The sequence below is a fragment of the Ixodes scapularis genome, unplaced genomic scaffold (genome assembly GCF_016920785.2).
Source record: "Ixodes scapularis isolate PalLabHiFi unplaced genomic scaffold, ASM1692078v2 ptg001909l_1___fragment_2___debris__unscaffolded, whole genome shotgun sequence".
NCBI lineage: Eukaryota > Metazoa > Arthropoda > Arachnida > Ixodida > Ixodidae > Ixodes > Ixodes scapularis.
Window position 1 is genome coordinate 5080 of NW_024610206.1, and position 12668 is coordinate 17747.

The following is a 12668-nucleotide window of genomic DNA, read 5'->3' on the forward strand; positions in this document are numbered from 1 at the left end:
GCGCCATGGCAGCGCAGAAGCCCCTGCTATCTCCTTAAAACAAGCGAGGCTTTGCTTTGCGATGGGACATGCGTTGTGGCGGCGGATGACTGGGGCCGGGCCGTCTTTTCAGACGAATCGACGTTCTCTACCAGGCAAGACAAATGCGTGCGTGTGTGGCGACCCCGCGGCGCACGGTAAGGCCTGCTTAGTATGCTAGCTGTTCTACGTAGATCTTGATGATTGTTTTCGTTGCGAAAATATTTCGTCGTTCGTTTACGTTCTCGCTACACACTCGTGATTTACTGCAATTCCGTTTGATAAAAGGCTGGGGTCCCTTAACAGTTGAATTTTCTGCTATGTTATTCGCAATGTATCCATTGTTAGTTAAAACTAATTACATTGTTTATTTGTTTTTTTATTATCGTTGGCTCATATGTGTAGTCGTGACAGTCTTTGTTCCTTTCTCCTCTTTACCTGCGTAATTTCAGTGTATACAGTTCGATAGCTTGGCTGAAAAATCACACCGCCCAACTAGGGTCGATGCGCTCCTGCAGGAACGATCCTGCCTACGTGCAGCGTGTTGCATCCAGCGTCAGGACGTCCGTGAACGTTTGGGGTGCCATCACAAAACAAGGCCTCGGTCCTCTGCACCGCATAGTCGGGAGGCTGACATCGACCAGTTACTGCGACGTGGTGGACACCGTCCTTATACCCTTCGTTCGGAGTGGTCTCTTCCCCGACGGGAACTTCCTTTTTCATCAAGATCTCGCGCCCATCCACACTGCGCGCACCGTGAAGGACCACTTGCGGCAGTGCGGCATAGAGGAGTTGCCACGGGTTCCGAAGGGCGCGGACCTCAACATCAATGAGAACGTGTGGGGCCGAATGAAGGCGGCCATGGTGCGGACTCCTATTTATTCCGCCACAGAAGACCAGCTGTGGGACGCAGTCCAAGCAGAATGGGAACGTTTGAAAGGAGACGCGTCTTTCGTGTCAAGTCTTTACGACTCGCTGCCGCCAAGGATGGCGGCTGTAGTCAAGCTAAACCGTGGATATGACCCGTTACTGAGCCTGTTTTAGTTGACTTGATTTTTCTTTGACTGCAGGTAGCAGCCATTCAATTTTACTTCAGCAATGAAGTTTGCACTTTTCTTACCCGACACTACTGACACAACGTCGTCGTTACAGCAATTGGCTGCAGCAAACCTTATGGGCAGAAATCTTAGACGTCTGCACCCCACAGTCACCAACACACATCTATCACAGGCCAAAAGGCAATAACAATAAGGAAGACAAAAACCACAAGCTATAAATGCAGTTATCAAAGTCAGGACCACGTTAATTAATGATGCAGACGCGCTGGCCGACAATTAATTTATGATCACCGCGCCCGAGATAGCTCTATAGACTTCACAGGAAGCGGGGTCGGCGAAGCTGGCGCAGACTGACGCGAGAAGAAAAAAAGTCACAATGTTTATTTGCTTTAACAAATACTGAAACTAAACCAGGAAAGCAGATGAGCACATTGGAGGAGCTTTCATTTTAGGGTTCACCACCTTTCGGGTATGCCAAAGTTCTTTCTATCACCAGTAGCATGCGCTAGACAACAGCCGTATCAGACAACACACGTAGCAGACAACAGCCGTAGCAGACAACACACGTAGCAGGCGAGGCGCGTAGCAGACGACAGGCATAGCAGACGACACGCGTAGCAGACGACAGGCGTAGCAGACGATACACGTAGCAGACGACGGGCGTAGCAGACGACAGATGAGCGCTCAGATGACGTGATGCGCGCGACGAGAATATAATCTCGCCGCACGCGCGATGCGCATGCGCAGCAGTTGCGTACCAGTCCGGTAGAGCGCTCTGATAGTGCCCGCGGCCACGCGCTCCGGCGTTCCCGCTAACTGTGATCAAGATAGTACGTAAGGTGGCAGTACCACCATGCCTATTTTCGAAGCGCTTGCCAGAGGGGACCGTTTATAACTAAAAAGACAGCCTACAGGCTCAAAATACAAACGTGGGAATGCAAGATCCAAGATGCAGCCGCTATTATCCTGCCCCTTGACAAATTCAATATAACTATAACTTTTATAATATCAAATTTTGATTGCACAGGAAAAACTAACTCACGAGCGAGCTCACTCACCTCACTCACCCTCACCGATGTGGCGTGAGCCTGAGGGTGAGTGAATTAGTATGCCTCGAAAACTCACGAGTTTGAGGTTGTTTGAGGGGCGTGAGTTAAGTGAGTTAATGAGTTGGGAGAGTTCATCAGTTGGGTGAGGGGCGTGAGTTCGTGAGTTCGGTGAGAGGCGTGAGCTTGTAAGGTCGGTGAGTTTGAAGGGTAGTCATCTGCCTTTTATTTAGTTACATGTATGCACATTCGATTACAGTCGAAAGTTGGCGATGGTATCCTCTGTCACGGGCCTTGAGTGGATCTCTAGGACTCTTGTTCTTTTCTCTTGCTTGCCCTGGCTGGCTCTATATCACTCTCCCCTTCGGGAAGGCCACGGCACGGGTTGCCAATGCACATGTCTGCAAATTGATGACTTGGTGGGAAATCGTGCTGGTTGTCGCAATGCTGACTTCGGTAGTGTCTGGGGCGAAACCTGCACACTCTCAATATAATCGGGTTTCAGGCGATCAACGGACACCATGTCCATGTCTGTTTCCTAGGTCTAAAAGGAAAGTCTTGGGACCGCGTTGAAAACTGTTCGTCATAAGGGGCCTGCAGTGGTTTCGTCACTGCTTCTGGGCCAACAAAAACGTGTGTACACGTATCTAAGTATTAGCTTATGAAAACATTCCTGTTAAATGGTTGCCGTGTAGGCGGTGGGAGGAAACCTTAGATCGTCAGCTTCAGTCTCGATAAATAAGGATGCATGTCTGGCACCGCATCCTCTTCAAGAGTATGGAAAAACTCGCCTGGCAGTCAGGGTCGTGTGGTAAACAAGTTCAGGCGGTGTGGAGAAGAGATATGGTTTGTAGACCAAACGAAGACCCAGTAGAAGCAAGAGCGCTTCTGGCCAGTTTGCTGGATTTTTGCATGCCTTCAGTTTATCCTTGCAGAAAACAAACAAACAAAAAAACAGTATAAACTGGATTATACCGTATTTGTTTCGGTGGGCTGCCTTCGGGTGCCGAGCAAACCCCTCCACTAGACCGTTTGAAGCCGGCTGATAAGACGTGGTTCGGATTCGCGTCGCAGCAAAAATCTGTAAGAGTTGAGAAAAAAAGGCGTGACTCAAACTGTCCAACTCTGCATGTTGCGATTTTGTGTGGTACGCGAAAGCGTGGGACACATGTTATCATAAAGGCTTATGTGACCTCTTCAGCTGTGATGTTGGTTAGTAGTGTTCCTCCCAGCCAGCGAGTAAAGCGATCACTGCACGTGCATGTTGTGCATGTTGCGCAAAGCCACGAGAAGATGGTAATGGCCCAACGAGGTCGATGAGAGCTTTGGAAAATCTGGCATCTGGGAGCTTGAACCTGGCTACTGGTGCAACGGTATGGCGATTAATCTTTGAATATTGGCACTGCTGATAAGTGTGTGTCCCTGTGCGAACAACGACATTAATTTTGGACCAGACCAATCGTGATTCCACTAGACGTTGGGTGGCCCAAATGCCAGGATGGGCCAGTCAGTGCAGAGCCGTGAAGATTTGACGACGGAAGTCGTGAGGAACCATCGGCCATGGTGCGCTTGTGGAAATTTCGCACGTTAAAGTGGCACTACATCATGAAAGACGAAGATCCTCGAACTTGGGCGCTGTGTGTCCAGAGCGTAGATTTTGAAGTTCTTGGTCGGACTGTTGAGACCGCGCATGTGATGAAAATCCATGGTACTAAAGAAGGTTCGTTCCAACGACTGTATTACTGCGCGGGAGAGAGCATCGGCTGAGGCGTTGCGAGAACCTTTGACGTACCTGATTTTGGTACTGAATTGCATATTGAAAGCCATTTGTCTGATTTCTCGTGGAGAGTATGTATGTCCATTGGATGTTAAGCCACAAGGCAAGGGTTTGTGGTCGGCGATTACGTGAAATGAGCGTCCTTCAATGAAGTATATAAAACGTTTAAGAGCAACATGTATTTCCAAGAGTTATCTTCTAAATGTACAATACTTCTTGCCTGATTGGCACAGTTTCTTAGAAAAGAAGGAGAGAGGTTGCCATTGTTGCTCAAGGTACGGTTGCGAAACTGCTCCGACGCCTTGTACGGACGGATCAGTCATAAGACGCGTGGGTGCATTAGGCACTGGATGAACCAACATCGTGGCATTCGCGAGGTCATTCTTAATCTTCTCAAATCCAAAGACTCCGCAATGCGTCCAGATGATGTCTAGGTTTTTGGTTATTCTAGGAGACAAGGCTTCTGTAAGAGGCTGGATAGTAGTAACACAATTAGGAAGAAAACGCCGAAACAAGATTTATAAATCCCGGGAATTCTCTCAAATTCGTAAGGTTGTGGGGCTTCGGAAAACGAATATTTGCTTCTACTTTATCCGGTAGGCGTCTAATGCCGTGGTATTCAAGACGATGCCCAAGGAAAATCATTTCCTGAACGCTGAACTGGCATTTGTTGGGGTTTATCATCAGGCTATTCTCCTCCTAGGTGTTTCATGACAAGGCGGAGGTGCTCCAGATGTTCTTCTTGATTTTTGCTTGCAATAGGAGGTCGGCAAGGTAAGCAGAACAAAAGTCTACTCCTCTTGCCACCTGGTCAATAAATAGCTAAAGAGTTGGTGCAGCGTTTCGAAGTCCAAACGGAAAACGTATAAATTCGTATAGTTCAAATGGAGTGATAAAGCTGTTTTGGAATGTCGCTTGGCTCTATGAGGATTTGGTGGTAAAACTTGATTAAATCTCTTTTTAGACAACATTTTCATTCCGTGAAGCTTGATTGAGACGTCTTGTTCAGCTTGTGTTACGTTGTTTAAAGCGGGATAATCCCTACAGGGACGCCATGTCACCTGGAGTCATCTTAGGCACCATGTGGAGCGGAGACGACCACAAGCTCGAAGATGGACGAATGATGCCGAGTTCCAGCATGTCGTCAAATTCTTGACGGGCGATCTGAAGCCGCTCCAGAGCTAGTCTTCGAGCGCGAGCGTAAACCCGAGGGCCGGTTGTTACTATGTGGTGTGTTCTGTTCCGAAAAGTCTCTCAATAAGGTGTCAAACATAAAAGTGGTGCTTTCGAGCGCAAGTGAGGGTGAGAGAGAGGCTCCATTGATGGGCCTCAGTAACGGTTTGTCGGGCTGTGGTGTCTGAAGACATGAATGACGTAAATCGACGCAGAAGCCCAAGCATGAGAAACATTCTGCTCCCAAGATGGGATGGCGCACATCTGCAATAAGGTTAATCCAGCGAAGAAATTCACGAAAATCTCAGTATAAGAGTGAGAGCCTTCCCTGCTTATGTAGCTATGCCGGATCCATTTATCACCTGTCGGCTCGAAGGGACGTTTTTGAATTTAAGCGCTGTGGCAGATGGTGGTACTACGCCTACATGGGCTCCAATATCAACAAAAAATTTTATTTCTGTGTTCTGTTCCACGACAAAGAAAAGGTCACCTAGAGAAGGAGCGAGCACTTGACATCTTGAGTAAGTGCAACTGGGGTTTCCCTGCGCGCACGACTCCGTAGGTCCGGTGGAACCAGCAAACTTGCGGTGTCCCTTGTCGCCCTCTTAAAGAAGAGTGTCTCATTTAATTTGGTTCAGGCAGGTTAGGACAATTTTGTCGAAGCGCAGATACCTCAGTCATCAAATACGCGACGTCGTCGTGAACCCTTCAGAAATCAAAAGGAGGTGAAAATGTCGCATGTAGCGGCTGGCCAAAGGTGGGGTACGTGGTAACCTGAAACATGGACGGGTCTGTTTCTACAATCCTGTCGGCAAGTTCGGCGAGGTCGTCGAGAAAAATATTTCTGGCCGTTGCAAGGATCTTGCGGACATTCGAAGGCAGACGCTGCAGATAAAGTTCTTGTAGAATGGAAGAATCCCGCGAAGAGGCTCAATACCCCAAAAGCTGTTCCACGCGCAGGAGGACCTGCGATGGCTCGCGGTCTCCGAGCTCCTCAGCCGTGAGCAATTGCTGCAGGCGTCGCTCCTCTGACGCAGTGATTCTCCGGATTAGCTCTTGCTTGAGGTGTTCATAGGGCTCTTGGTCTGGAGGGGAGATGACGATGTCTCTTACTTCCTGCGCATCAGGGGCCCTACGTTGCGGTTTCTGGACTCCCGGGGCGACCGGGGACACGGAAGTGACGTCAACAACGCTCTTTGGATGTTGATTGGTGGAGTCACTGATGACGAATCTCTGCGATGTCTTGATGGCGTCAGAAGGTGAGTTTCCGCGATGCGTGGTGTTGCTAAGATACGTTCATTCACACATTCGTCACTTCCTTCTCCCTAACCGGCGTAAGATTCCAAAAGCGCGACTTAAGTCCTTTGCAGACGATAAAGACGTGAGGACTTCGCGAAATTTTGTCCTTTGAGCGGCTGATGTTTCTGCGGGAAACCTTTGCTCTACTTCCGTGAACCACAACTCAGGGTCCGCAGTCCAGAATGTCGGTAGTCGACGGAAATATACAATTGTTTTTCTCGCTAAATTCTACTATGACCTTATGTACATATTAAAAAAATAATTGGGCTTATAATGCTGCCACGGGCACGCCCGAAGTCAAGTCTCTAACATCTGACGATTGGCTGCTGAGGTGGAAGTATTGGGGAGGAGGACTGACCATGACGCCCCAAGCGGTTAACTTTAGAACTGCACGGATGGGGACAACAAATACAATGACTCAGCGCTCGGCCGACATAACCGAACGCGGCGTCAGCGTTCGGCTGGAGTTCGTGTTCTCCGGTGAAGGGTATGAGGGTTATTTTGCTACCACACTCTTAGAAAAAAGGGTCAGTATAGTCCTCCCTAAAGGGAGGAACGCTCTTGACACATATGTTCCTTCAGAAAGGGAGAAACTTTCGTCCCTTAAGCAGGGGAGGAAAAGTTCCTCCGTCGACTGCATCTCATTATGGCGGCCACGTATCGAGCAAATCGAGCTCGGTAAGGCTTAACGAGAACACCAAGTCTATTGCACGAAGCGAGAGGAGCAGGAAATAAAAACGTAACACGAGCTCTCCGCGAACTGTATTTATTTCCGAAGCTTCTTTACCCCTGCAGGTAAAGAAACTTACGTTTCGAAAGCATGCAGTCACTCAGTCTTCTCATCGTCAGCACTGCGATGTTCAACGGAGACAACCGGCACTCAGTTCGCGCACTTTATGTCCTACCTTTGCTATTCCTCGAGCCAAAATTCCTTCGTCAACCGTAGCGTCAACCGCACATCACGGAGGAGTGAAAATCATTCGCCCGCAAAAGCAAAAGCCGCTCTCAAAAAAAAAGCAAATCCGAAGCAACCTCTTGGCTTATCTCAGCACGGTAACACGAAATTATGGCGTAGCCGCGTAGCGTAAAAGGATGTTAAATCGCTTGCCACCAGATGGCAGGGTCAAGCAGAGTAATCGCACGTAGCTAGGCTAGGTGGCGCTAGGTACCGCCCAATTCATGTTTTACAAAGAAATATTTTTATTTTCTTACGCCACAATTGCGTTTCCTTTTCTTCGGAATCTCTAACACATGTAGACACGTTGCGCACACTACAAACATCAGGTCAACATATATTGAACGCATACACAGGCATCGCACATACAAACATCAATACAACAGCACACTACCCCGATCACTACTACCGAACCCTGCGTTTCCGTCTTTTATAGTGGTCATTTTGAACGTACGGAATTTTTCGGTGACTCCCTAAGCAAAAAAAAATATTCCGAACATGTTCATTTTTTTCCAGCAATGTCATACATCTGAGGCTATTTTTAATGGCTCAGGGGATGAATCTCTTATTAAAAAGAAGACGCTCGATCATGCCATAATTATTTGAAAGCCAATAAATCGAGCCGCTCCAATGTGGTTCCAAGCCATGAGTTTGTTTTCCCGCATGGCCCTTCGTAGCCAGTATTTATATTGTAGTGTTCGTTTTTCTATTTGTGCTGTTCGCGCAAAGCTGCAATTGCCGTCTTGAATTAATCTCTGTAGAGCGGATATCCACTCAGCTGGAAGTGATGCTTCACGGGCACAGAAATCGCTTTTCGATCAACTTGAATGCAGTCAAAGCCGCGACTTCCGACAACTGTTAAGTGTACGGAGCTGCGCCGTTGCGAGCTCGAAAACTTCTAGCGCTCATCCCAGCGCGCCACTTAGAGGGCAGTTTCTACAGGAACCGTAATATATTTAAACAGTAAAATAAAGGATAGCGTTTTTTTTTCGATTTTGCCTGTCTTTTTTTTTTTTTTTACGCTAAACTTCCATTATAAATATACGTACTTTCCGTCATACTTTCGTAGTGTTGTCTTTTCCCCAGAGCGCAATCGCTCTCGGGGACCGACAGTCACATTGGCCACTGTACGATAGGAGCTTACCGTTCAGACCAGCGTTCCAACATGACTATCCACACGTCGATCGACTGCACCTAATCCCTCAAGTGGTTTTAAACTCTTTAATGTAAAGCGGAATGTCATCCTGCGACATCCCGGCCCCTCCGATAACGGCCCGACTAGCGGCATCAATGCCCGACAGTTTACGTCATCTCATCTTGTTGATACACCACTGATACGCGAACACACGGTCACATCGGCGATAATTCCAGCCTTCTGTTCACAACCCACAACACTGCCATCACGATGTCGCTGACACGAAGAAATACAGAACCACGTTGACGATGTTGCTGACACGCAGAAGAATCACGTTGAACGCCGGTTGGCACTCGGCACGGGACAACGGAACCGAACTCAGCACGGATGGCACCCAGGCAGCCGGCAGGAAAACCTGCCTTCCTTGGACGCAGTTCCCGCGATTTCCATAACGTCAAAAACGTCGACACAGTTCCTCGTGGTTTCGCTGCTGTAGTTCCGCGTGTGTCCCGCAAATTGGAGACGGCCGCGACGGCCGTCTTACCCAGTGTATGTAGCGCTGCTGGCACTGCTCCGGAACTTCGCTGTTTCTAGCGGCTTCGTTTGCTCGTTTGATAAAATTAGTGGTAAAGACGTCAATGCAACCGAAATGTTCTGCACGTTTGGACTAGAAGACGGAATTACAGGCGGCCTTCGCTGCCGCTGAAGCTCAATCAACTCAACATTAATTTATTAAATAAACAACGTGCGCGATGTGCTCGAGAAACGAAACCGAAAGAAGATGGGTCGGGAGGGCGAAAGCTTTCTCCGGTCTGCCTGGAGGAGGAAAACGTCTCGGAGAATAATAAGGACTTTAATTTTCCTTTTATCGGTCTGGGTTTGTTTATGTGTGTTTTGGTAAACAAAAAAAAAAAAAAAAAAAAAAAAAAAAAAAAAAACACTTTCCTCAGGATCGAACCGTTGACCACTTGGTCAGTAGCGCGATGTTCTACCTCTGCGCCAACTTTCATCTGAACTGCCGTTCCTCCCTTCTCTGGGCAACTTGTCCGCAACAAGGAGGAACAGTTGCTTTTGCTACCTTTCTCCTCCCTTTTTTCTTAGAGTGCACACCGGCCTGCGTGTGCAATGCAGCATGCACGGTATTCAGCTCAGCACAAAAGCCTAAGCAGTCTTGAGTAGTAACGCGTTACTAGTAACGCGTTACTGTAATTTCGTTACTTTTTTGGTAACTTGTAACTGTAACGAGTTACTTTTTAAAAATGTAACTTGTAACTGTAGTTCTATTACTTTTTTCTGAGGTAACGATGAAAGTAACGACGTTACTTTTGTCGTTACTTTACAGTTTTTTATGAATAACATATCACTGAACAAGGGTACAATTTAGCCATTTTTTGCGCTTTACAAATTGTCTCTTCCGACATTTCGAGTGTCAAGTTATTTTTTGCACAGACTTGTGAATACGTTCTTTCTCGCCAGTCACGTCCCGAATATAGCCACGTGTAGGTTTGGTGTAAAAAAAAAGTAGTTATCTTTAGCAGGCGCTTGTACTTTGAGACTGAACACTTGCATCTTAGTGTCTTGAAGAACTATCTCTTTCGCGGTTTTTCTTTTTTTCTGCGCAAACGCTTTTTAATCGGGTGAATCAAACGTGAAACAACAATACACGCGGAGGGGACTGCGAATGTTTCGTATTTTGATTAGCGCCGCCACTCCGCACTGTGCATGTTTCGTATTTTGATTTGCGCCATTAGTTAGGTGTAGTGTCTACAGTCGAGGCAAAATTTACTGCTGTATGCGCGGGGTTTATTTCTGGCTTGCCGGGTACAAACTGAAATATGTCCAGGGACTTTATGAACCCAGCGCAACCGTCAACGAGCCAGCAATTTGCTAGTGGTACCAAGGATATAAATGTTGATAAGAACAAAGAAAAACTACCATGGCCGGCGTACAGAGAGTATTTTGCTGACGTGGAGGAGGCTACTAACACCTTGACTGCAGAAAACGGCACTCTATTGCCTCACCGCCTACCCGGCAATCAAAAACCTTTTCCGGCGAAACAACACAGCAATGCCAACCAGCGCGTTAGATGAGCGCCTGTTCAACAAGGGCAGGGACGTGTTCGTTATCAAACAAGGGAAACTTTCAGAAACTAATTTCGGGAAGCAACTGCTGCTAACTTACAATACGAAGTAAAAAACACACTTTTTAATTTTATGCAAATAAACTTGGTGAAAAGCGTTTTCTAGTTTTTCCTAATTTTTTTTTGTTATAGAAAAAGTAACTGAAAAGTAACGTCGTTACTTTTTAAAAGTAACTGTAACTGTAACGAGTTACTTTTTTGTTGCGGTAACTGTAACGGTAACTTCACTACTTTTTTTCTGAAGTAACTGTAACTGTAACGAATTACTTTTTAAAAGTAACTTACCCAAGACTGAGCCTAAGTGGGTCAAGCTTGCATTCACTGAGCCTGCTTTTGAGATAGATCAGGCACTTAACGTCACTTCGTCAATTGTTATAATTTTTTACATTACACCGTGCCCCGCGCTCTATTGTAGAAGATGACATGGACATGCCCATAAGGACTCTGGGCATGTGCACAGGCCTTGTGTTGAGTAAACAACCGAGATGTGGGGAAACAAACGGGTCAGAGCGCCCCCTATAGTTCGATCTCCTGCCCAATACACGAACTCATCTCTGTTACGTCACGGCGCGGTGCTGGCGCGTCGGGCGCACTTCCGGTCTGGGCTGTGGGCAGAAGTCCACATGTGAGACGTGCATTCCTGCGTTGTTTTTAAAAGAACCAGGCAAAAACCTGCCTTCTCGTCAAAAACTGCAACTGTGACTGTACAAAAAGAGTCGAGAAAGGTTCGAAGCCAAGTTTCATGTGCTCGTTTCGTCCGAAAACGTGAATATGTGCCGTGAAAAGGAAAAACCAAACGCCGTCGGACCATGATTGCTTGGGCGGGGAGCACTTTGGGTTGAATTCACGGTTACTTGTGGCTGTCAAATTTATTTGTGTTCATGCAACATGAACACCGGAGTACCATCAAGAAGTACGGACCACCTGCAGACTACGTTCAGTGAGTCTTCAAGTTCAAACGGTCGCCTGATCGTTCGAACTGTAGTCTGGTCTTTGAAACGTTTCTGATTGTCGTCTATACTCTTTTAGCCCACACCAGCCCGTGGACCAAATGTTGGCCCGGTACTTCCGATAAGAAGTAAGTGTAGGCCTTAAAAGGCTTAAGATTGAAGGTTGGTAAGCAGGCTCGATGTAAACAGTAGAAACAAGGAGACGTTGATCATTGTTACCAGTGGCCATCACCGACTAGTCATGCCGGATTCACTTGGTCCGATTCTGCTTGCGATTTTCAGTATCGACGTCGACCATCTCACCTACGAATCACGCTTTTGCAGTTCGAGCGACGTCGCGACTGAAAATTGCGAGCGAAATCTCATCATGCGAATCAGGCTTAGCGTTCATTCTGCGGTGTCCACGCGGAATAAATCGCCGCATGTCACATTATTCACGCGAAGTTTTGCGGTGTAACGAGTCTCGGTAATTTCGCTGAGGCAGCTCAAGTAGTCAGGCTTTGTCGAGGAAGACATAGAATCAACAATTCGAACGCGAAACAGGGTAGGGAGACTCACACTGACGCCGACAACATCGCATTTAAATGCTTTATTTCTGGGCGACGGCGAGCTTCTTGCCCACACTCCATCGCGCATGCGCGGCGCCGGTGGCGTCCGCGAGGGGCGCTCCGGTTTGTTTGTAAACATGAGTAGGTGTATAGAGCCTGTCCTCCATTATCATACATATTTAGCCTCTGGAAAAGTAGATTATGATTGAGGTAATCAAATAATTTTCTAAAGTCCACTTATAGGATGTTTCTTCTTTTTAACTTACACAAATTTGTTTAATGAAAGCCGTGGGAGTCACACTTATGAGGTTCGTGAAGGTGAGTTATACGGACAGAAAAATATAGTGTAGGGGGCTACCGGAAACTATCAGTCGGATAATTAAGTTAAATTTGTTAATAACGAAAGTTTACAAATTTGTTAGCTTTAATTAGTGAATATGAAATATGACGACATGTTATAGTCATCAGTGATAGTTGATAAGTCACTCAGTAATTCACAAACAGTATTTCTACCTGCTAAAATTGCAAGGTCGCCTTCTCGCTTAGCTGTACGGTTAAGAAAATAAGTA